General features: G+C 40.6%; 1 protein-coding gene and 1 long non-coding RNA gene across 8 annotated transcripts in view; one reads left to right on the top strand and one right to left on the bottom strand.

Annotated features, from left to right (window-relative positions):
* Positions 1 to 24898, top strand: part of mef2aa (myocyte enhancer factor 2aa) — a 126909-nt gene that overhangs the window by 33741 nt on the left and 68270 nt on the right. For 5 of the 7 annotated variants that reach the window (XM_086027638.1, XM_086027634.1, XM_086027641.1 and 2 more), the window contains exon 1: positions 2386 to 2551. The exons of 1 other annotated variant lie outside the window; for it this stretch is intronic. The gene's annotated coding sequence lies outside the window, so the exon portion shown is untranslated. Of the gene's footprint in view, positions 1 to 2385; positions 2552 to 12776; positions 12872 to 24898 lie in introns of those variants that run through there. One more of the 7 variants, XM_086027636.1, reaches the window with a different exon arrangement.
* On the bottom strand, positions 19201 to 21561 carry LOC147148626 (uncharacterized). The gene is made up of 3 exons (XR_015086577.1): positions 21449 to 21561; positions 19342 to 19402; positions 19201 to 19260 (listed from the first exon to the last, which is right to left on the bottom strand). It is a non-coding gene; the product is annotated as an uncharacterized LOC147148626 (long non-coding RNA).

Here is a 24898-nt window from a genome sequence, read left to right as displayed (position 1 = left end):
CTGCTTGCCATAATATTGTCCTTGTACAGCTTGAGTTTGCACAGCAAAGCAAAAGAGGATGAAGAAAAACTGCAGGAAGAGCCAGTCTGCCTCGCCCCGTGCTGGCCATAAAGCACAGTTTCATTTAACCTGGACGGCCACGTGGCCAAAAGCCAAGAGCAGAACAATGCAGACACGGCCAGTTAGTCTGAGACGCTTGTACGGTGCTTGTTTCCAACTGTTTTCACCATGACTCTCCTCTTGTGTTATCTGATACTGGCCTCTCAGTCCATGTGCGAAACAGACTGCTTTTTTTGGGGGCGCCAAACCGACTAAACTATCATGCTAATTTTAAGGTGTAGTGCATTTTTGATTAAACTCTTTGGGCTTTGCCAAGTTAATACTGATTGTGTTTACACAAGTGTCCTGACAAGTACATTCACGTTCAAGTTACTTTTTTGTCTATATCTTATGATATAGAAATACCACTTGAATTCATCATGAATGTGTCTATCATGTCCCATGACCGGCGTGATTCAGTCTCATGATGTTAAGATGAGTCTTAACAGTGTTATGCTGAACAGTTAGGGACGGGATCATGCTAAGCACATTACTTACTGCTACATTGTTTTATTGTATGACATCGGTCGTGACCAGAAAAGGCAAAAGTACTCACACACATACATTCGTGTTCACAATTGTGGTAAAAGTGGAAGAACTGACTCGATGCTTGTAATTCAAAGTGAATAAAAGTGCAGTTTGTAAGTAAAATGTCAATTGTGCATACTGTAATACATTTTTGATAACTTTAAAGATAATATTTTTTGTCTCCCTCTTCAATTAATCCGCGCTGACTTTACCTCTCTTTGTTAGCGCCCTTTTTGAATTGGGGTTAGCCACAAAGTTAAACACTAACAAGCCTATTTTGACAAAGTTAGTAAAATGTTATCTGTTTCAATATATAGGGAGTAACAGAGAGTAAAACATCAGAAAAATAAATACTTTAATACAGATACTTGGTCTACTTTAGTGCAGTTAGGAAGTATTTGTTCTTCATGACTTCAAAACAGGGGTCACTGATAGTGTAGTGGTACACACGCCCGAGTTGTGAGCGGGCAGCGTGGGATCAATTCCCGCTCAGTGGCAGTGTCTGTGTGTACCCTGTGACTGGCTGTCTGGACCAAATAGTAATCGCCTATAGGGTGGTCCACCTATCATTTTAAGCGGGTTGCTGCTAGTGTTTCCGTCTACTAACTTCAACTAGCTCCTAGCACAACCCCTCCCACCTCATCGAGGCCGGACAAAATGCATCTCCTTTTAGGACCCAAGAGCTGTCAAAAAGCCTTGGCCGCAGCCAACGGGAAACGGAAGCCTCGCCGCAGCCATTGAAGCCTCATCGCGAAAATAGATGATAGACGATTACATAGACCGGGAAAAAAATGGCTTCCAACTATGCTTAGTCTGCCCATTTATTTAAGTTTCCCGTTTTTCGTTTATCGCTTACAAAATCAGTGTCCATTATGTGGATAGACGGACCAGTCCGTCACATAGGCGGAATGCCCAGCTCTGCTTATTTCCTTCCATTCTTTGTTCCTTTGTTTCATATGATTTGTATTTCCTTCCTTCATTCCATACATATCACTCTCCCTCCCTCCCTTCTATCCTTATCTTCTTCGTTTCCTAAGTAAGTTAATTTAAAAAGTGTATACCTATTTTTGTCCCACCAATAATAATTAATATTTGGAATTTGTGATTTTCATTCAATATTATGAGATATTTCTGGAAAAATATAAAACATATTTCATAGCTTAAATACATTGTATTAGTAATGGTCCTCCCCCACAATAAACACCCTGTTTTTATTTTGCTCAAGAATTAGCAAAAAAAAAAAAAGTAAGTTAAATTGCAGATAGACTTGCATTCGTCATTATTATGTCTGAGTTGTGTGGTCACGTCGCAGCTCACAGCACCTGCTCTCCTCTCCCAAAAAAGACAGGACCAACAAACATGCTGTCATGTTCCAAAGGCACTACCACGCCTCCCCTTTGGCCCTTTACACGTGACATGTTCCCGCCTACGTTTTGCTCCGATTGGCCACTCCCTTGAGGCGCTGCGTGTCACGATTGGACGCTGCGCACGCAGCTCATAAGTACCACTGTTGTCTTAGCAATGTGACGTCAAAGGACATTTTTTTAAATGTTTTTTGTCCATCTGTTCATTTTTGTCTCTATTGCGTCCCCTCCTGATAATCTACGTTGGAAGACTGTTAGTTTAAAATCCACTGCCAACTTTTGTAATAAAAACATTTACTCCTTCGTTGTTGTGCGCGTGCGCAATAACGAGCGAGTGCGTTGAGTGGGCGTGGGTGAAGTGTGATGACGTCTGAAATAGGGGCGGAGCCTTGCTGTCAAGAGGCAGACTGGCTTTTTCTGAGTTTGTCAGCTTCCCCCCTCCTCCCTCTCAACACCCCCGAAAATAGCTGCCCAGCGTGTTCAATGTGAACCGAAATTACGTTTTGTTCAGCGGAGCTGTCGATAGAGTGTCTCCAACAACACGACCCGGGACGAAAAAGGTGAGTGAACGCAAATAGAAATAGTTGTTGTTGAAAGGCGGCCGTGACGGACCAGGGCGAGTTAGTAACGCCAGGGAAGCACCAGAGGGAGGCGTACAGTACTGTACAGTACAGTACAGTGGATCGTCGCGATTGGAACACGTAAAATAGATAAATAAATAAATAAATAAACAAACAACAGTTTTTTCCCGGACAACGAGTTTCAAGCAACTCGTACTAAACGCTTCTGATAGCGGTTCACTTGCGCGGCAGCAGGACGTCATTTTCTACCAGTTATTTTCCTCCTAAAACAATTGTTATGTGCGTTATGACGAGAGAAATCTTGACAGTTCAACCCTCTTAACCTGATTAAAGTCGACATTTTGGTCAGTTTGGCTCAAGTTGGGCCGCTCTTTGATGATTAATGTCTCATGCACAATGCCAATCACCATGGCAGCACCTGCTTTTTTTCCATGCAGAGTTGGTGATTTTTTACGTCTATGAACAGTGCTGATCACCTACTTTGTGCATATAAGTTAACAGCGCAGACTTTTGCTTTCCATTTTGTTCCTCCCTCTGTTTTTTTTTTTTTTTTTCCAAAAGAAATAATTGTAATAGTTCTCTTAACCAAGTAAAACTAGTCATTTGTTTCCAATTTCCTTGATATTGTTTAACTTGCATGCTTTTTAGCAGTCTGCCGTGATTGTACCTGTCGGGTTGCCACTAACCCATTTGGTCTGTTTATCATGACCAAAGAAAAGTTGACAAATCCCACTTCTTAATCTGATGGGCGCACGGGACCACTTTTTGATGGGACGCGTCTTAACCATGGCAGCACCTGCTTTTTGCATAGTAGCACTGCCGTTATTTTTCTTGTGTAGCCATGACAAAACCTTACATCATTCATTATTTCTGATTGACATTTAGGCCGCTTTGGCGTCTTTGCATGGTAAGTGGGTAAGTGTGGTATTAACAGTGCCAACCAACACAGCAGCACCTGCTTTGTGCATGCAAGTTGACATCACAGTTGGTGGTTTGAGCTCCTGGTCTTGTTGGTCTTGTTGTTATTTAGTCACGCTAAGAGATTTGCTCCCAACTGCAAGCACTTCAAGGAAAATGCTGTCAGCTTTGTTTGGATTTCAAAATGGAGATCATGGAAATTGAAGTAGTCTGAGCCTGTTATTTACTTTACAGGCACTATTATTTGTACTAACTTTGTAGCTTTGAAAGCTTATCTTTCATGGAACGTATATGTTCACAGTAACATATTAAGTATATCTGAATATGTGTGAGTATGGGCAGGGTGCTCATCTTCTTGACAGTCAAGAGGTTCTGGTTCTAATATCAACTCAAGTCTTCCTACTGTGGATTTGTTATCACAATGCTTTTGTTGGTGTTCTCGATGACCATGGGCGTAATGCATGGCATGATCACACCTCCAAATAAGCAGCAAAGAAGGGAGGAAGGAAATTAACCAGTTAAATCAAGAAAACACACTATGCCAACCAATTCAAAAGTTAACTCGGCGTCTTGAATCCAGCTCTGATAGGCTGTATTTAAATTGCATTGCAAGTGACACAATTCAGATTTTGATTTTGCCCTCAAGTGGCACAATTGGGACTCCCCAGCCACCCTGCAAGAAATCGGATAACTCCAGATTGGAATTAGGTCTGCCTCTTCCAAATATGGATACACAATGTACGGGATATCTGCCCGTGCGAGTGCAGGTCGGATATATCCCATTAAAGCCAGCTGGATGTCAACGAAATATAACGTTTGGTGGTAGACGATTAAATATAGTCTAAATATGGCACAATAAATTGGTGTCCATCAACATTAGAATAACAAAATAATTGACAACAGTGCACTGTGGAGTAATTTAAATCAATGGGGAGGAAGAGTCATCCCAGGCCATGCTATGTAACCTTTAATCAGGGCTCCAGACAATTAAAAATATATATTTTTTAACTAGGAGCACGGTGACCCCTAACCTGAAATTTTAGGGGTGCACACTATAAATCGACCTGCGAAGTACATTTTCACATTTCCATTCATTTTCGCTGTATTACTGCTGTGGCTTGAAGTGTAGAGCAGAATTTTTTCAATAACAAAAGATATTAAAAAAAAAAAAAAAAAAAAAAAATCTTCAAATTTACTGGTCACACATAGTTCTGGACGATTAATCTACATTTAATTGTGTTTCCGATTGTGATGTCTTGATTTTTAAAACGTTGTAATTGAAAGAAAAAAAAGCGGATTAATGTGTAGAATGGCACCGTGTGTTCCTGACCCTGAATGCAACACGTTGCTTGCATAGCAAGCGGTTGGAGTTTACTATAAAACTGAATGCACAACAAAAAGAATTACACACACTGTATATTTAAATACAAAACATGCTTCGTTTTTAAAATATTGCTACCATTAATGCTTCAGTCAATGGAGGAGCCCTTTCAAATGCTAACCGGAAATTAGCATTGACTTCGGGAGTAATATTTCACGCTGTATATTTAGATACAAAACATGCTTCGTTTTTAAAATATCGCTACCATTAATACTTAAGTCAATGGAGGAGCCCTTTCAAAGCTAACGGGAAATTAGCATTGACTTCGGGATTAATATTTAATCAAATTACGAATATTCACATACAAACGCTGTAGAAACACATCCACACAGGCAACATAACAATTCTCAAAGGCACAAAGTCTTCCCAATCTGTGAAAAACGAGTTCAATCGCAACTGTCTTCTTATCTCATTGTAAGTTTGTATTGTATCTATGCATGGCAACACACTGCCCCTAAGAGGCCAAAACGACCAGGAACAGCCTGTATTTGTTTTTATTTATATATTTTTGAAATTTGTATTCTTTTAGTATATTCGTATTTTACTTTCTTACCAATTTATTTTCTCGTTTCAAATTATATTTGAAGTTGAATTTTCAAGGATTCAAGGAATTTTAATTTCTCAAAATTCAAGGAAACAAAGATCCAGGGACTTTGTTTTGTCGTACCATCACACCTTTCCACAGGACATGGCTTAAAATACAATCCCCGAGGTCCCAGGTTAGCTCAGTAAGGCCTAAGACTAAGATGAATATAAATATAATAAAGAGATAGCGTAAAGCTTATTCAAGGATTCAATGTGTGCAACGATGAAAGGCATCAAAGGCGTGGATGCAGCAGAAAGAAAATGAAAGAGGCTTGAATTTCATGTGATATTTACAAAGTCATATTGTACTTGACAAAGAGAATATAGAGTGCTCAAGAATAAAATGTTCAACATGCAGGGATGAATGGCATGATGCAATGATGATAGTTTAAAGTAGTTTAGTATTTTTTTGTTGAATTAATTGAATTAATAAATTTTGAAATCAATGCATATAATCGTTATTAATCCTGTTTTATTCATCCTTATTTCAATCTCAATCAAAATAATGGTGATTATTATTTTTTCCATAATCGTCCAACCTTAGTCACACTTGTGCGACTTGAAATTGCTTCAAATTATGCCACTATTTAGAGGCAGTCCGAAGCCTTGTAGAGTTATAACTGCGCACATGTCGTTACATGTGTTCGGTCAGTACAAACACAGCTATCTTGGCTATGTGTCAACTCAAATTTACATGAGAAGAAAAAAAAAAAACTCGCACATTGCGGATTGCTCACTCAGCAATTTACTGTCTTTATGCTCAGGTGCGCCGTCTGCTGGTAACTTTGTGTCAAGGAAGTATGTTGAAGTGAGTTGAGGAGTTTAATTTGTAGACAAGTAGTGCTTTGCTGTTACCTTGTGGAATCTACGGGAAGTTACCAAACTTTGAAGGAGGGGTGTCACTTGTGGATATTGGCTATTCGTGGCAGGGCTTGGTCCCTATGCTCCAGCCTAAATAATTTCAAACAAAACAATACAATACAATACAAATGTATTTATATAGCGCATTTCATAACAGCTACAGCTGTAACAAAGCACTTTACAAACAATACAATAAATAGAACAACTCATCATTATAATTTGAAGTGAGCTCTCGTGAGGTACGCGAACATCTTGGCGGAAGTCTTGGTCAAACTCCAAGCCCAGATGAGCTGTCCAATTCCCAGCGTGAGTTGAGCGGCGTTTTCAGAGTTGTTGCGTATTTATCTTTGGTCATGATGGCCGTTGCAGCACATTCGCAACTGGCTGTTTGCCGCTCGGTTTTGATGGCGAAGCAGTAAAACAACCTCCAATTTTCAGTCATTAAGCCTCGCACGCTGCTCCGGGCTTCAGCGGTAATGTTGCTCATGATCTGAATCACATGATCAAGTATCATTTGAACAATTTATAGGCTGTGTTAGTAAGTCCGATGGAGCTGCCGTCAGTGTCTCTCTTGTATATGAGCTGTTGGTCTAACCTCAGTTTCTGCCTTTTCCATGACGCAAATATTCCGTTTTTTTTTTTTTTTGGAAAGTTCATTATGCCATAGGTTAGTCTCTAGTAATGTGCATTTAGTACTTGTCAGCGTCTTTGCCCGAGTTCCTAATTGAAAGCTAATTGAAAGGGAGATACAGGATGTGCGAGGAACGGGGCAGCTGCAGCATCCTCTCACGGCACTCTCAGTCCCCACTTTAATCTCGGCGCTTCAGCGTTCTCCTTCCATCGCAAATGTGGCGTGCGTGGGCGCGTCGGATCTGCAATTAATGCCGGTTGTCAGAAAGAGAAAATGGGCGTTTAACACAGAACGAAAACGACCTTCTCCTCCGTTTTTCTGCTGGCAGGATGTTCTCTGTGAGGAGTACAAGGGAAGCTGGAAGCCAGGGTGCACTGGAAAAAGCTTGAAAAAGATATATTTTCATTGTTGTCATTGTGGTCCAACAGTGTTTTCTTATCGCAAGTCTCCCGATAAGGACCAGAATTATGACCCGTTGCCAGAAATGTGAATTTGTTCGTTGTTGTTATTCTTAGGCCAAACATCTGCCTTATGAAGGACTTTCTTCTACTCAAAAACTCATCAAATTTGAATGTGTTCAGCCTGGTGAAAATTATCACTTGGCAAGGGTTGCAGACACGACACCCAGTCCTTGACTGAGTACTGCAGTTCCTGCATTTTTTTTTCACTGGGCAACATGTAGTGTTGTTAGCCTATCATGTGTCGACCCACAATAAAAGTCTCAAGAAGTCATGCCGAAAAAGAGACAGGAAGTCTCCGATTTTGGTTTAAAGCACGCACTTTAGGCTTTACTACGACCTCCCAAAGATGAAATCGTCCAAGAGATTGTTATCCAATTGCTGCTAAATTTAGAGCAAATATACTAGACAAATGAGGGGCACTAAATTTTGTAGAATTTGAGTTTTCTTCATTGCTTTTGGATAGGAGTGGGCGATATGGGTGAAAAGAAAATATCTTGATGTTTTTTAAAAAAAAAAACCCGATTACGATAATTTGACGATATTCTACAACAAATATTTAAAATCTGCACTTGCGTCACAGACCAATTGTGGATAGACAGCGTTTGTGAACAACATGTCTTTTAAATTGCTAAATGCAGCTTCTGCAAAACATAATGATATTCTACGACAATATTTTACAATAAAGAACAAAAAAATGATGTATAGACTTACATTGATTTTTGGGAATATTTATGTCATTGAAATGTCTCTGCTGTTATTTCATAATGATGTGACATTTTGAGCTGCAGTAAGTACTGGTGTACCACTGCCAACTTCTAGAGCAATCAGAAGGAAAAAAGGGTGTTAAATACAGCAATCAGAATGGGAAATAAATGTATTTGATATGTGACGTGTGACGCCCAGCGAGAGAAAAAAAAAAAGACGTCGTCATGACAACACCAGTTCTCATATATTGGCCACCGTATTCGGAATAAAGTTGAATAACAAAACTGCAATTTACCGAAAAGTGCATTTTCCCACTCATTCATCGCTGTGGTATGGAGACTTTTGACTTTATATGTGACTTGTATGCTGGCGTCACACTAATAAGCCGCGTCGTACTTTGTGCAACAAACTCCTCGGGAATACAGGCTAGTTATGAATGATGCGGACTACATGCGTGTAAACTGAATGTTAACCGATCATCCAGGAGGTTTGACTTGCTCGCTAAAGTACTGAGTGTGTGTGTGCGTGAGTGCGTTTATATTTGTTGGTTCAACTCAGCGACTGTTTTCTGAGTGTGTGTGTTTAAGCTTTTGTTTAGTGTGCTTGTGCGGTCGCCAAGTTTTCCTCGTAACCCATATGGCTCGTGGTGCAACAGAATTGCTCTTCGATGTGACCGTTTTGGCACATCCAACAATATTATTCCCACCGACGTCAGTCTTGTCAACCCCAAACCATTTACAGACTACGGACGACGTGGACTCGCGCCTTGCTATTATTCCCCGCTGGACACTCCTCCATACTTGAAACGTAGCTCGGCTGCAGTGCGGACACGTGACCGGGTCCTGCCCGCCGATTCTGCGAATGATTATCACTTCCTCCCCCTCTGCCGTCAATGCACACTGATTTTCAGCATTTCCTCGTACTTTGCGGCTGTCGGCTCACTCGCTTTTCCAGGCAGTATTAATACTCGATAATGTAAAATTACACATCGTGAAAGCAAGATTGACGATAATATCGATGACGATATATATCGCCCACCTCTACTTGTGGATGTAGCATGGCGTTTAATTTACTGACTTGCCATGGGCTTGGTAGCATTCCCACTGGAATTTTGGGAAAATTCTGCCCACACAGCCAGTGTCACTTAGCAACATGAGATTTGACAAAGCCATGACTGAAAAGCCATGTTGTTTTTTTTGTTTTTTTTTAAATTTCAAAAGTAAAGAAGAATTTTATGAAGAAAAACAAAGTTAATGTCAAGTCTTTTTACACTTGTTTGACAGGATTGTTAAAATAGGACAATAGCACATTCCACTTCATCATTAAAATGGCATGTTTTATTTATTTATTTTTTAATATCCTGTTTTTAATTTTTTTTTTAATCTAAATTACCTGTTGAGTTAAATATTTTATGTTGGTAATATATCACACTTGAATTGATTATTTTCATTCATTATTGCCTTTGAAATAAAATTGTTTTGAAAACCCAACAAAATGTACAGTCTTAGCAGTTGTCCTTTTTTTGTCAACCTGATTAAACTTAAAAATTATTGCTTTTTTTCTGTCATAAAAGTAGTCCAAACTAAACAGAATCCTGAGTTGATCGTTTGCAAAAAAAAAAAAAAAAGACAGAATGCTCCAAGAGTCCACTTAAATGTTTGCTGAATGTAAATACGTAACTTATTTTTTTGTTTTGTTTTAAAGCAAAGTCACTTTTGCTATCAGGAGAAACAATATGAAGCTCGCTCAGTTAGTGAGTTAGTGTTTGGTCCCCCCTTTGACAAGGAAAGTAGGAAAGCATTTGGTAACATGAGTCATTGTTTATTGGCACGCGATCATCAATATGGAGATTCCAGCGTTCTACTGTGAGACCTGGAGGTCACATGCAGAATCTTGAGCCTGGCAGATAACGTTTTACAATGCGGTTTTCTGGACGCCATCTCCTACCCCAAAAAATCTCTAAATAAATTAGTTGTATCATATGGAATCATTCCCGCTGCTTGACGATAAACAATCACAATAATTTATATGAACATATTCATAATTAACAATTTGGGGTTGATGCTAAATGGGTCACCATGTGTGCAGTGTGTCATGGTAGCACTATAGGCTTTTGGTATCTCACAGCAAGTCCTCAATTTCCGGCCTCCCTTTCTGCCTCGTGTTTGTGTAACAAGCACACTTTATTCCACACATTTTTTTCTTAAAAGAAAAAAAAAGATTTTAGGGTTTTTTTTTATACAGAAAAGTAATTTAAAAATTATAAATACATTTTGTAATTTGTACAATATATATATATTTTGCAGATTTAAAAAATGAGTGTAATACATATAGAATATCTGACAAAAAAACAAATATGAAATATGAAAATAAACATTTTGTGTAGTAAACAACACAAAGTAAAACAATGTGTATTGTACATACTGTATATCATACATAGTGTAATAAAATGTAAATAATGAAAATAAAATGTTAACACTTGCCTTTTATGTAAAAGGGAGAAAAATAACATTCTATTGTAAAAAATAATTAGAATATTTTGAAAAATGTATGAATAAAAATAAGTCATATTTTCATATTCTAAATATTTACAAAATTATCACATCATAAATAAAAGGGTTTTTTGAGCCAATTGTAACCTCCCAACCAATAGTAGAAAGTGGATATGGAAAGTGAACAGATTAATGTTTTGATCATGTTAATGTGCGAAATATAAATATTAGGGCTGGGAAAAAATATCATTTTGCGATGTATCGTGATACTTTTTTGTGCCGATACCAAGTATCGATACGTTGATGAAGTATCGATACTTTAGGTACCCTATGTATTGCCCTATTTGTGTGTGTGTGTGTGTGTGTGTGGGTGTGTGTGTGCGTGTGTGTGCGTGTGTGTGTGTGTGTGTGTGTACATGGGATGGGAGCACTATTCAAGTTGTGCACGACTTGATCACTTCGGGGCAATGTGGGTATTGCGATGTGTGTTGTTACATTGAAGAGTAGAAGAAAATCACGATCGAGTTTCGTAGTTACAACTCAGTTGTTGGCAGTGTAGGAAGAGCATATGCCTGTGAGTATTGTTTGGATGCTTCTCTTGTGTGCCTTCCTGCAACGTTTGATACGATTAAGTGTCCGTTGTTTGAGGGATTCAAGTGCCGCGATTAGCACGCGCATTTTCGTTAGCGAGTTAATGGCATTTTCATTGTGCATTAGCCATGAGCTAACTACATTCGGGAAATAAAACGAAGTACTGTGACTTATGTTCGAATATGCACTATGTGTAATTCTCTTTCTTTTGTGTGTTTAGTTTTACAGTTAACTTCAACTGGAGTGTAATAAACCGCTTAAAACCAGCAACATAGGGCTCTTTTTAAGGGACTATTCGCTATCTGCCAAACTGTACTCAGTCTGCTCAGGGAGGGCAGAATACCTATGTTATGTTTTGCACAGTTTCATTTTTGATTATAAACTAATACTAATTTCAATTCAGTTTTGCAACCAGTCCTTTTGTCATGCTCCTCAGACAAGCAGACCACACCACAAGAGTGACGTCAGTCTTGCAAAAAATCAATTCCATCAATTCCAAAAGAATAGTAGGACAAGAAAATTGATCTTCCAACCAGCAACTTTTCCACTAATAGCTTGACGTGAACTTTGAGGGTGAATTTATTAGTCAGTGAGAGGCCCTGTTTGTATAGCAAGATGGCAAGCGGTGACCTTTCAACTGTCCTGCCCTTGACTGAGACCTCTGGTGGTAAGCCACTGGGTTTGGCTCACTCAGCAAATGTGCTGCTGAGCAGGGCAGAGCAGCTTAAGGACCGGGGTTGTCGTTTCCTTCTGTCTCCGGCGACTGATTCTGAAAAGAGGTCTGGACTGGACCGCACTTTCAAGTTTGCTTGGAAGATCCTGGAGCGGAACCATTCTCTAAATCTGCTCTTAATCTGCTTTTAACCTCCACAATCCTGCATCTCTGTCAACATGCTTTGTGATTGTGGACCCAAAGTAACTCAGCTCAGCCCGATTTTATATAGAAAATAGTTTTGAAATTACAATTTTGATTTTCAAAAAACCCCCCAAAAAAACATTATTTATACAAAGGCGAGAAGCTTGGTCATTGGACTCAAGAGACGAGCCACTGCTCCTCTGCATTGAGAGGAGCTAGATGAGGCGGCTTGGGCATCTGGTTAGTCTGGGCTTCCCTGCTAAAACTCCTGGATGGATTGTTTATGATGAATAGACAAAAATATATAATACGACAATAGTCTAAATTATATGTAGTTTCTTAGAAAAGTGACCTAAGTGTCCTGGTACAATATGCCTGACTATTACGCAGGCAGTTTGGTTCATTTCCCACTCAGTGATGGTGTGAATGTGAGAGTTAATGTTTATGTTTTAATATTTTTTGTTATTTGTGTTCTGCGACTGACAGCTGACTAGTCCAGGGAGTCGTCCGCCTTTTCCCCGAAGTCCGGCTTACCTGCCACAGGACTTTTTAAACTGTGCAAAAATTTGCCACAACAGTCAAGGTACATATGAGAAACCTAGTCGGCCATGGTAAAACGCAACCGAACAGAACGTGATGTAGTAGGCAGGAACAAAACTTGGAGATGGTCCTTTGTGGGACGGGAAGCAAATGTATTTCCCTAGCACATCAAAGTGATTTCCAGTTTTGTCTTGTTCTGCTATGTGTGATGCGCGCTCTGTCCTGGTTTGCCATATTTTGTTTCTGTTCTCGCGGTATGGCGGCCTTTTCATTGCGCGGTAAGGTAGCCTTTTCATTGCTCTCAATCACGGTATGTATGTGCGATATAACGTGTTATGTTGTACTAGAGCCTGACAAGGCACGCTTAGTCTGGTAGGTCTTATAAAGCAGGGTCACGCAGGGGAGCCACAACATAGCAACAAACATGCTTCAAAGCTTCTGGGCATTCATGTATCATCTGTAGAAAGACTTGACAGAACATGAAAAATGTGTCAGATGTTAATCAGAACCTTAGAAACGTGAGTGACCATTTCAGAATGTGATGGCCCGGAATGGAACTTACTGGGATTCGTGGTAGACAGTGGGCCGAACTGTAGTGTGCCTCAGCAGCCCCTTATCCACATTGGCCATCACGCATACTTGATAGAACATGAGATCATTTAAAGACTTGTATATGGAGTTTTCTCGATTGAGAGTCCATTCCTTGATCTGTCTCTGACGTTTTCATAGTTACCTTCTCTGTTTTGACTTGTGGTGGAAACTGTGTAAGCGTGAGGTGGCGACTTTGCGAAGTCATTTAGCACCTTTGTGAGATGTCACCTCCACTAACTTTGACTTTCTGGGTGTGCAGGAGGAACCGCACGATCACACTCTGCATCATTGCAAGAGTATGCGGGTTCACTAAGAAGAAAACCAACAAGCCCAAATGAGTTTGCGGTTTGGTTCACATCTGTTGTCTCCAACAGAGCCTGTAAACCTTGAGATCAATCATAAAAACTGGTGACTGGTAGTACTATTTCGTTTTAAAGTGTTATGTCATTGAAACTGACTCTTGGAACAGGAGTTAGAAGAGACATCTATTTGCTGAGTTGCATTTTAACAGAATTTTAATGAGACTTGGGGAAGTAAAAAAAACATAAATCAAAGGAATATATTATAATCTAATTTACTACATCAAAAGATCCGCGTGATTACTAATATACCCTACTGTTTTGAATTCCTGATGCCCGACTATGTAGATCTTATAAAGCATCTCACTCTAGAGATTTGAATTCCTGCTTTGTATTCTGTTGGTAAACCGAAGACATTGTACTCGCAGATGAACAATTAGATTGTGAACGTATAAAAGTTTCTTCAAAGTTCGACTGAGTTCTGATGGATGAAGCTGTTACTGTTGCAGGCCGAGCACTAATCTAAGTGAATTGAAATGTCACGTCACAACAGTGGTGGCTTTACAATCATTCACTTTAGCGTGACATTAGTGTATGTGAGTGTAAAGAAATGGCATGACATTAAGAATGTTTACATGCATATTTTGGAGTGATGAATCAAGCAAGGCCGTAATGACACTTGAGGTCGAGGTATTGGTGTGTTTGGCGATGTTAGTATGCTAGTTAACAAGTGTTATTCGGGAGCTTGGTGATGAAGTGCTGCTTCCATGAGTGAAAATGCAATCTACGGTTTTATAGTCTAAATGGGATTCGTGCATGCTTTTTTAGACAAGTTGCTGAATAGGTACAGTTGATCTCCCCCTAGTCGCCATGGTAGTGAATGCAATGCTAGACGTTAGCACACAATTGACCAACAACACTGTGTCACATGTCAGTTTTTGTTGATTATGGCGGCTCCATATGGACAAAAGCGGTTGTGCTTTGACAAAAGTCAACCACATTTCCCATGCGTGCAAACGCGTAGTGGTGAAATACTGAGCTCTCGCTGGCCTGCAAGTTGGACTGAATTACATTTCTATTTCCAGTGGCTGTATGAAAGATGAATAGAGATGAGGTAATTAATCTAATTTTGTTTAAACAATACTTTGTTTTTTTTTTGTTTGTTTTGGTGCTTCTGCCATGACACTAGTAATAGCGCATTGACGTTCGAATCCAAGTGAATATGCCGTAAAGCAATTCAGGACATTTGTATGTTATTTTTGTGTGCCAGGGGTGCTCCCATCCAACTCAAAGTTGCTTAGTGCCAGTAAAAACGACACAGATCGCCCCCAGGGCATGACAAAAGTCCCATTCTACTACTTGTAATTTAATGTTTCATCAAAAGAGTTGAGATTTTTTTTGATTAAGGTCGAATTCTTGCCCAGTGCTGTTTAAACCAGTTCCAGATTTCTTCCTCATGTGACTGTGACATCCTTTTATCAAAATACCCCAAGAATTATAACGCACAATACACCCGTTTGGTGCCTGGCTGAAATTAGTCTGTTTTAAGTGTATGGCCGCGACACATGCAAATGCAAACCTCCAACACCTACGCGGGATTCACTTTTGTCACTTATGACGACCGGGGCTAGGGTTACTCGTTGAGCCCCGAGTGCAAAGTCAGAAATGCACTGTTTCCGCCCTCTGTGTTGTGCCTTAGTGAAATTGGCCTGTTTTGGGGGCATGCAAATCAAGCACTGGTCGCTCCGTGCCCTCTATTTCAAGGCCAATATCAAGTACCGGTACATGTTTTGTTATTATGGTGACTTGGAACAGAACAGCAACAACATTTAAAAAGTCAATTACCCAGTAGGTGTTCCCTTTAAAACTCCTATTTCGGTCACACTAAGCTACTATTTTTTATTTGTCAAGGAGTAGACAAACAAACCAATTGTTCGTACTCTAGTTCTGTTGGAAGAGTCGGAGCCCCGCAGGAAGGGCCTGCGATATCCTTGTTTTTTCTGTCTGTCCGAGGAGCCTTGTGAACCAAGACAGCTGGAGGCGGCGGGTGGTAAGATGAGTCCTCGCCTTATTCAGCAAAACACATCAACCATTACGACAGCAAAGGGAAGTGACACCCCCACACACACGCGCACACACATACGCCACTTGAACGGCTGGGGTCTGACTTGCAGTCCATAAGTTGAGGACTCTTCTGTCAATTTCAATTTCTTGGCACCAGCACCTCTAAAGTCCTAGATGGACCAAACCGACGTCGGAGGTCGTGAAGCGTCGTGGCGTCTGAATGCGCCGTCTGATTGGTGTAGTGACCACCGTCGTAGTGTCGTAACTCGTCAGTAAGCGTCTGGGAGGGCGTCGCCAGTCGTGACATTTGGTCACTCTGATTGGCTGTTAGCTAGCCAATCAGCGCACGGAGCATGAACGGGAAGTGACAAATGCGGATAAACAGTGAGCACGTCTTCGCTGCCATAATCTTCTTACAAGTACAGGAGCAAGGGTTGACAATTTAAGTATTTCACAAATACCGTGTCAAGAACGTGATGGTTTGCTTCGCGTGGGAGTTCGTTTGTTTACGATTTTATAATCCGCCCTCGGCCAACAACTTTCCGGTTGGATTTTTCTAACAATGAGAAATAGTGACTACCGCCGCCGATGGTATGGAAGGGTATTACATCTTATGTATGCGCAGAAGGTACTTTAATGGTCAGCGTCGCTGTCTGTCGTTGTGGTGTATTTTTCCAGCGTGACGTGCCGACAGCCGGCCAGACGCCACAGGGGGTAAGCGTCTGTTACTGTTGGCCAACGTCGTTTTGGTCTAGCTAGGCCTTTAATCCAACTTCTGATTTAGAGAGAGCAGTTCGGGCTCGGGTTGGATATTTTTGTTGCAGCTCTACTCTGTTCATCTGACAATCTAGGGGGCCCGTGATTCTGTTACGAGGTGTCGAGTCCGCCCGCTGATTATTGCGCCTCTGCTTGCCTGTTGAGGTGAAAATGATGTCGGCTTCTCCACCAGTGAGCGGTCGGCAGCCTGCGATCACATCAGATGGCGTTCTTTTGGTTTGCATGTGTAGAAGAGTGTACAAGGCGTCTGCCTGTACTGTATATGTTTATTTGGTGAAATTCTCAATTGTATGGGGCAATGTATCACTGTTTGTAACCACGAACGGTCTTATGTCAGGACCGCCGTAGACCAAGAACCACCCTTATAGGTTTTTTTTTCTTTTTAAGTGGGGTGTCAAGTAGTCAGTTATTTATGGGATGGAGACCAGAGTTTACCAGGAAACAGTTTGATGGAGAAGATTCGTGGTGAGGAAAGCAGCAGGGCCTTTGGGGGTCTCTCTCTCTCTCTCTCTCTCTCTCTCTCTCTGTCTCTGTCTCTTTCTCCTTGGCTCCTTCTGTCTCTGTCTCTGTCTCACTCCATCTCTCTTTATCATGGTGTTTGGACACAGTGTTCATGTGACAGTGAGATAGCATCATCTGATTTGGGTGTGGATGTGAGGAAGAAACTGCAAGAAGACTCTGTGGCTGTCGCAGCAGGCAAACCCCCAATCGCCATTCTATTCAGAGATGTTAGATTTGAGTCAGCGCTGCGTTTTTTATTGATAATTACTCAATCATTGTTCACAGATCAAAATGAAACGCTCCTTCTGTGTGATGTAAGTAAGAAAGAACAGAAAATAGGCAGACTTTTGGGTGGGAAATTCCAACCGCTCCCACTGTATGTCACTGTAGTTGACTGTGCGACAATGATGTTTGCAGTTAGGCATGAAGTGTCTTACCCTGCTCTGGATCACAGTCTTGGAACTTAAAAAAAAAAAAATATTCCAACCAAACATTTCCCACTTATACGATTACAGAATTAGGCCGCGTTTATGATTTACTGTACTTGTGGCCACCTTTGATTTCTAAAATGGAAAGTTTGTCTAGCTCATTCATTGATTGTATAAAAATAGTACAAATGAAGTATAATGTAAAATAATTGTTTTAATCAAATTAAGTCTCATTTTTGTATTGTATTTATAGTTAATTCAATTTATACCACTGGTGTCAAACCCGAGGCCCGAGGGCCAGATCTGGCCCACCATATTATTTTATGTGACCAGTGAAAGCAAATACTACATGTAAACTCAACTTCCATGATGCTTGCTAAAATCTGTACCAAAATTTCATATTGTCATATGGAATAAATAATAACATTAAGACACTCCAAGCATTTTCTTGTTATTACAGTAACTTGAACAGTAGTGGAACATACAATTATTCTTGACCTCTGATTTGAAACTTAGTTATCCATCATTTTATGGTGTACTGTGTCTGTAATAATATGAGGAGGTGATTAAATATTTATATTGTTTCACATTCGTAACAACACTGCGGGGGAAACCGTGACCAAATGTGGCAAAAATTAGTTTGACACCCATTAATTGTACTATGATTAATTACCAGCTACTTAATAATATAAAATAAAATAAAGATGTGAAATTACATCAAAATCGTTTATAATGTGCTAATAAATCATTCTTTACAATAAATCAATCAGGCAATCATTTAAGTGAGATAATTGAATACAAAAATAAATATAATCTGAGATGTCAGTTATAGAAGTCATGAAAAAATTATCTGAAAATCCTGTTTAAAGAAAGAACAAGAGAAAAAAGACAGCTGCCAGTATGATCCCATAGAACAGAAAATACGTTTTCATGTATTTATCCATTTTATAATTGGTCATTTTGACCTCCAATGTAACAGGAGAGGAGTGCAAAAATGTAAAAAGGTAATAATTAAATAACTATATACTCAAAAAATAGAAGAGAAAAAAGTGACCAACAGAAGAGGTTTTATTGCCAATATTTCTTTTCATAATTTAAACTTTAACAGTAGTAATGTCAATTTGTCTCTGTGTGCCCTGCAATTAGCTGGCAGGGTGTACCCCGCCTGCTGTCCAAAGACAGCTTGGAAAGTCTCCAGCACGCCCGCGGTCCTTGTGAGAATAAGTGGTTTGGATAATGGATGGATAGATGGAAATGTTAATAGTGGTCTGTTTGACCCGCAACATAACTCGAGGGTTAACTCAGCTGACCCTGTGTGAACACTGCCTCTTCCATACCAACAAAATCGTCTATGTACTGTATCTATTCTTTATTATAGAAAATGAAAAATCACGGCTGCTTGTGCTAGTCCAGTTCTGTGTCGATGTGACTCATGGGCCATTCTGGGTGGCCAGATTGCATAAAGCTTTTATGCAACGCCATGTAGAATGAGGCATTAAGTGGAGGATAAAAATGGGAAGAGAAAATCAAGTATTTATAACTAGCTTTTTATTTTTTTCTTTACAACAGGCAAAAAATGCACTTAAAACAGTACAGAGACTCTCTTGGATCATATAGTACCAACTGTTGTCTTTCTTTCCCTGGCACTTTCTCTTCATTGGGTTTAAACAGCCTGCCGGTTATCAAACAATGTGGAAGTAGTGAATATCTGGAATCTGAGTCTAATCTGATCTTCATCAGTGTTTTCCAGCCACGCTGCAAGATCAGCGTAAACGCTGTGCAGCTGTGGAGACACATTATGCATGACAACCCCTAATATCCTTACGCTGTAAATTCCCCCCGGAGGAAGATCTCAGTTCATCGTCACTGTTTACGAATTCGGCGTTGCGGTGTGCGCGCAACATCAAAAGGCTGCCGTCGCACTTAACACAGCTCGCAGGCTTCCTGGGAGGGTCGGGCGCCGTCGCTCCCTATGGCGTTGGCGTTGTTCCCCAATGAGAGGTCCATCTGATGATAGACAGTCATGCAAATCAATGCACCAACCAGCAGCACTGAATGCAATTCAAGGGAACTATATGTGCCACTTACATATCAGTAAAAGGCACAGATGGGCATTCTGCCTATGCGATGGACCCGTCTGTCAATCCGCCTATGACAGATCCATTTTGTAGGTGATAAAAAGATAGACAGTAAACTTAAACAAATAGTTGGACTAAGCGCAGTCAGAAGCCCATTTATTCAGTCGATGTAATCGTCTATCGTCTGTTTTCGCGATGAGGCTTCAATGGCCGCGGCGGGGCTTTGTTTCCCGTCGGTCGCGGCCGAGCTCGTCAAAGGTCCATATAGGTCTCCTTTTAGGACCTTTTAGTGGTAGTTTGGCGAACTTAGTAGACGCAAACGCTAACGGAAGCCCGTTTAAAATGATAGACGGACCGGCCTATAGGTGATTACCATTTGGTCCGGCCAGACAAAATGGCGGATAAACGGATGGCGGACGGGTACCCCGGCTGTAGGCGGAAGGCGATAAACGGACCGCAACTTTTTAGTAAAATGCCCAGCTCTGCTAAAAGGTGATGGTCAGGAACAGACCTACTTTTGTTTGTGTTTATGACGGAGTTCCGATGAAAATTTCAATGCCCTCTTCCCTTTGTCTTCCTACCATGGCGATGTAACCTGAGTTTGAATATTGAGTTTTTAGACGTGTTAAGGCCCACAAAGGAATGGCTTGGGCCCTAACTAAATTCAAGCAAACATACCATATAAGTCGGCCTATGCTTTTGGAGTGATTAAATCGTAATTGTGGTAATTATTTGTAAGGCAGATGAGCTAATCACAATCCCACCATGCTGCCGACCTGTTTCATGTATTGCATTTTGTTCAACACAAAACAGAATGAATCCAACATAGACTTTACTTTTTTTGCATTTTATTCACAAAATAACTTATGCTAACGTATTAGTAGTCATAATTACAGTAAACATTTGTCTGAAAAACACTTCAATATCGAACAATCGAATGAAAACGAGTAAGTACGGTAGTAACTGTGTTGGACATACACATATTCTTATGCCACAATGCAAGCTAATTCTTTATAATGTCAAAATTTTGTATGTCGTACCAATGTAAACCGCCAAGCCCTGTACATCACGTGTAAATGTGGGAGCACCGTGTTACAAACAGTCACGAAGACAGTTTATTCCTGGCGTACGATGCCAAGGCGCTAACTTGCTAAATAGGCATTCCCATGTTGTTAACGTGATTTGTGCCAGTAACCTGTTCATCTGTTTACTGGACATGGCAGGACATGTAGGAATGTCTGCAAAGAGGCGCAAGTGGCAAACCTAATACAAATTTCTCTTATATTTACGACACAGTTTTAACCTAGTTGCAGCTTGAAAGTCTAGAAATTACTTGAAGAAGTTTGAGATAATTCTATTATTTGATGGACTTACCGTTCCATCCGTGGGACGGAATACCCAGCTCAGTTGATAACCAGTCAATTCAATAAATGAATTTATTTAGGGTAGAGCAATTCATTGTTGATTGATTATTGATTGATTCAATTGTTGCATTGATGAAGTGATTCTCATTTCTCGTTTTTATGGTTCTTCGTTTGCATACACAGAAATTTTTAGCAGCTTTTGCTCCAGAATGCTAAACCTCTCTTTACAGATGCCACTGACACATTGCTATTAGGTGTCCTATAGTACAGGTATTGACAGCAACCTACTGGCACCACCGTCTTATTTTTGTCGCTGAGTTGTGAAAGGTGACATCTACTTTGGGTGCGGATATGCTGATTAACTACGGGGAACCGGCGACGTGCTTGATAATTTATGTTTGGGTTCTTTGAATGGATTCACAGATCCAACTCGGGAGAGTTAAAATGACTGCGATCCTGCGACAGACGGCGCATATAGTCATCGTTATAGACCGAAGAGTTTTGTGTTGACCTGTGACTTAAAGAGATTCGAGATGATCCGGCATTTGTTTTGAGGAAAACCAGACGCTTGGCTTTGTGCAGTGCTAAAAACGAGGCAGAAAGTGGGGCAGCTGGGGAACTATACAAGCTGTGCTATGTGTCTGACTTCTCATTTGCATTCATTTTTAATGAGCCATAAATCATCACTTCTACCCTCGCATCAAAGAAGTTGTCATTTGGTAGTTGGGTAAAAGTTTCCATCAAGGGATTTACCTCGAGAATGAGAGGAGCTTCTTCCACATGAAATGGATACCACCGTTAGGAGAGGGTCATCTCTTTATCCTTGAGAAACTGAGAATGCATTCATTGGCTGGGGCCACGAGAACCTGACTGACGCAAATGGATCATTGGGAATAGAAGTGTCCCAGCAGTAATTATATTACCACGCCGCCACACACACTACCTCTGAGGTAGGATGGCATGGGTGCGGGATGCTGCCTTTAGTCTGGTTTTCCCTCTACCACCCTCCCTCACGTTAACACAGTCAAGCCATCTTTTCCACATGCAAGTTTGTGAATCTCATTTTCTCAAAACACTTGCTATCAAACACAAGAAGTGTACCAGAAAAGTTTTCGTTTTCTTCTTAATAATACATACATAAATATATGAATGAATAATAGACATTATAGGACTTTTAATTACTCAGCCAGTATTATCTCTTTTCAACTCAGATTTTTCTTTTTTTTTTTGGAACGGACCAACACCTTACAATATAAAGGTAATGACATTCTACAATATTCTACAGGATTTATATTTTTCTTCTCTTTTTTAAGCACTAAACTTGATGATACACATTGAACAACTCAATGTCCATCTCAGAATTTGTTTTACCATGTCAGATTTTGGTATTCTTAGTGGGGTTTTAGCATAAAATTTGCAAATACAGGCACTATAGCGGTGACATTTTGTGGTAACTGAATGTTAACTTTAAACACAATGCATATCCTTGTGCAGGATGCTTTATAAAAATGTATTTTCATGTAATTGCTTGTTAATTTGGTTGATATATTCTCTCAAATATATTCTGTATATCAATGGTTGATACACATTGAGTTGTCTTGTGTATGAAATGACTATATAAATAAAACTGCCTTGCCTTGCCTTTGACTTCAAACCGGCGCGTCTTTCATTTTTTCCCCCAATACGCTACTTCGTGGTACTAAGTCACTTAAAAAAGAGACATGAAATTAATGTAGTGTCGTCTTCTCGTGAAACCCCAGGGCACTCGGTCAAAGTCACCTTGCAGAGTCCTCCCTTCTCCTGACAGTTGCGCGAGAGTGAGATGGAGGTGTCTGTGTACTAGCGCTGTCAGCGTACTACAGTATGTCCTATTTGGTTGTTAGTCGATGTCATTATTTTCCGATTTTTTTTGTAAATGATGCGGAGATCTGCGTGGTTTTCAGACAGCGTTGTCAATTGGCCACCGGTGAAACATTTTGTCTCACGTCCTTTGGGGGCTTCACTTTCTTTTGATGTCATTCGGGAGGTGATAAGTAGCTTCCCGTCTCGCCATTCCCCAGCTCGCGCAAGGTGCGAGCAGCATGAAGGATTGTTTGAACTTGCATTGATTCAGTGAGGGATTACAGCTGGGTCATTGGAGAGTTGGGCCGAGCTGCCGTTGTCATGGTGGCAGATTAACCACTCGCTGCCTGCTCGGCTGCCGTTTGGGCTTTTGTGCTAGTTTAGGTCACGCTCTCCTTTTCAACTATAAATTTTTATATGCCATTTGATTGATTTCTCTTTTAAGATCAATCTGACTCATCGCGTGGGGAGGATATATATTACTTTATCGAGTAAGGCAAGGAATATATGCCACGACCTTCTGTATCACTTTCAAGTTTCCAGTGTTCAGAGTCGGTTTTACCTCCTCTTTTTTTTATCCTATTAAAATTGTTTTTGAATTTAGAGACATACCACAAACTCCCGTTTATACGTTCCAGACTAACCAGCGATCTACTGAGGCATTATTTAAAAAACAACAACAAAAAACATTTAAACTCATTCAAACCTACTTTTGAACAAACAAAAAATTGCAAGCACAAAATGTATAGAAAATACTCTAAGCAAGGGAGTGTCTCTGTGTTAGATACTGTCTGTGCCTAATGTGCTGGTTGGGGCGGTGTGTGATGTCAGCGAGACTACGTGTGAGTGTCTCGGGGGTGAGCTGTGGCCAACAGCAGCTCCTGCATGAGGGTGCTCATTGTGTTCATGTTTTACCGTTATCATGGCGTTCGATAAACTGCTGAAAAGTGCATCAGTGATTGTGTCTGCTTTCCCACGTCCCATGTCAGGGCATTACAGTAAGTTAACTGTAAAAACTCACAACAGTTGCTATAAACTGCATATCTCTTCGGCCCATTAAATAGCAGGGAAAACCTGTATTGTGCTATTGTTCCTATCAGTTTATACCATTTATAGAATATATATAATTTCCCGGTGTCGGTGAAAAAATGCTTACGTCATACTACTAAAGGGATAGTGTGCTTTACTCCCAATATTTGTAGCTGCAATCAGCCTATTTTGAGGGGGCAGTCCTGCCTCATGCAAATGAACCACTGCTCATCCTTCCTTCTACTGCTGAGTGTTTCACAATTACAACATTTTTCAATTTTACAATTATTCTGGGAAATGCGATCTTTGTGAAGAAAATCGGAGGTTTTATTTCAAGGCCTTTTGCCAGCTCTACTTCCTACACTTCTATATTTTTCTGACAACGCTTCCCTTTTCACTCGTTTTTGCTCTTTGCACTACCACAATGATGTTTATTAATTACGTCTCATTAGTTGCTATGGAAACTGTTGTGATATAGCATTAGCCCTTTGAAATGAGAATGCAGGGAACTCGACAAAGAGTGAAATCACATCTGAAAAGAAGCACGGGGAGAGGTTGTTTGTTGTCGAAGGATCAGCCCCGACACCAGATTATCATCAGGAGACATTAACACTAGTGATGCTGCAAGGGCCACAATCCTGCCTTTTCACCACAGGAGAGGGAGATAAGATCACAAAAATATGTGTTTGTGTGTGTGTGTTGGGGTTGGGTGGTAGGTGGTGAGTAAAAGGCCTTGTCTACACATAGCGTTAGAATACACATTAAAAAAAACGCATCCACACGAAACCGCGGAAGTGCGTTTTCAAATGCACGCGAAGCCTCTGGGTGGCAGTAGTTAACCAAATACTGTCCATTCAGAAGGAACTTCCGTCCTTTGTCGTTACTTCTACGAAACCAAAAACACGGCGGTAAACTCGTTCGGGAGAACCGACGAGAGGTCGGAATTGCTTTTAAACCTTTCAACGAGAAGCAGTGGTTGGTTGCGGACAAATAAGTAAGCAAAAAACGCATCGAGAATGGCAATAACCAACGCAGCGCCGCGAGAATCCATGTTGGCTCGCATGAAAACACAAGTCGCGCAATGACGTCAAAGCATTGTTATCGCACGGTGACGACGTAACTCTCCAGGTGTAAGCGTCCACAGGAAAACGCGGATCGGAGATATCCGGAGATATCTGCAAATCTCCACTGAGTTTTGCGTTTTCACTGAAAAAACTCCGGGGACGTGTGGATGATAGGGCTAACCGCAGGCTTATAGCCGGCGTTTTCATAAACCCCGGCTACGTGTGTGTAGACAGGGCCTCAAAGAGGTCGGCTGATGTGTGGCGTGAA

Source organism: Filicampus tigris, chromosome 4 (assembly GCF_054856515.1).
Source record: "Filicampus tigris isolate MCC_2025a chromosome 4, RoL_Ftig_1.0, whole genome shotgun sequence".
NCBI classification, from domain to species: domain Eukaryota; kingdom Metazoa; phylum Chordata; class Actinopteri; order Syngnathiformes; family Syngnathidae; genus Filicampus; species Filicampus tigris.
Note: the sequence above shows the minus strand (reverse complement) of the source record. Positions and strands in the feature narration are given on the sequence as shown.